This window comes from Cucurbita moschata, unplaced genomic scaffold (genome assembly GCF_002738365.1).
Source record: "Cucurbita moschata cultivar Rifu unplaced genomic scaffold, Cmos_1.0 Cmo_Scf00045, whole genome shotgun sequence".
Classification (NCBI taxonomy): domain Eukaryota; kingdom Viridiplantae; phylum Streptophyta; class Magnoliopsida; order Cucurbitales; family Cucurbitaceae; genus Cucurbita; species Cucurbita moschata.
In genome coordinates, this window is record NW_019268561.1 from 1,308,693 (window position 1) to 1,310,336 (window position 1,644).

Here is a 1,644-nt window from a genome sequence, read left to right on the forward strand (position 1 = left end):
GCCTTTCTTTTGTATGATGTTTTAAAAATGGGAACTTCAAAATCTTCAAATCCTCAAACTTTGACAAATCAAACAACCAAAAGTTTCCATACTTTTCATAAAAAATGTGAACAGGACAATATGTGTTAGTTGTGGACTTGAGCTGTAACGCCTCAGATCCACCGCTAGCAGATATTGTCTTCTATGAGCTTTTCCTCTCGGGCTTCCCCTCAAAGCTTTAAAACGTGTATGTTAGGGGAAGGTTTCCACACCCTTATAAATGGTGGTTTGTTCTCCTCCCGAACCAATGTGAGACATCACATGAACGGTTACAAATGATATCAGAGTTAGACATTGAGCGGTGTGATAACGAGGACGTTGGGTTCTAAAGGTGGATGGATTGTGAGATCCCACATCGGTTGGAGAAGGGAACGAACTAGCGGGGGCTTGAATGGTTACAAATGGCATCAGAGCTAGACACTGAGTGGTGTGCCAGCGAGGATGCTGGGCCCTAAAAGGGAATGAATGGTGAGATCTCATATCAGTTGGAGAAGGGAACAAATGGTATCAGAGTTAGATACTGAGTAGTATGCTAGTGAGAACGCTGGACCTCAAAGGACGGTGGATTATGAGATCCCACATCGATTAGAGAGGAGAACAAAACATTTCTTATAAGAACGTGAAAATCGTGAGATAGATAACGATACGTAACGTACGAAAGTGGCTAAGAGATTGATAGTTTGGTATCGAAGACTTTGTTTGCAATGTTAAAGCATGTGGTTAGAATTGGGGAAGCAAGTCAATGGCTCCAAAAAATAAAAATAAAAATAAAAATAAAAATAAAAATAAAAAGAGTTGGTAAAAGGGTGGGTTATTTTAGGACTAAATTTGCATTTTATTTTGGTTAGTATATTTTTTAATATTTAATTTTTTAAAATCTTTTTATGATATTAAATTTATAAATTTTATAAGATTATGATGTATTAATTAAAGAACTCTTCAACAAATGATGTAAATTAATTTATAATAGATATATAGTTTTAATTGAATAAATAAATATACTATATTATTTCATAAAATATATTTAATACATCACATGTCGGTGTATTAAATGTTACAATTTTTACTTTATATTTAATTTCACTAATTTGAATAAAAAGTATTTAAAGTTTCATTAATCCATAAATTAACTAATAAATAATTTTATTGAAATTCACAAATTTCAACCAAATATAGCTCGAACATAGATTATTTAAAGTTTGATTATTTGTTGGATATATCTTTAATCAATCAATTAATTATAATTAATTTATTAGTATCAAATAATTAAGTAGATTAATTCAATAATTAGTTTATTACTACCAAATAATTAAGTAGGCTCATTCAATATTTAATTTATTAGTATCAAATAATTAAGTAGGTTAATTCAATAATTAATTTATTATTATCGAATAATTAAGTAGGTTAATTCAATGCATTATTTAAAAGAAAATTTTATATATTCCGTTTGATTATAAAAATTAATATAAATAATATAATTATTTTTAATAGGGTAAAAACGTATTCTAAATAAATATAAATAAAAATAAAAATAAGAGAGAACCAAAAAGAGAAGGGTATCACGTACCTTAGCGTTTTGTTAGACATTTGAGGATTCTATCGACA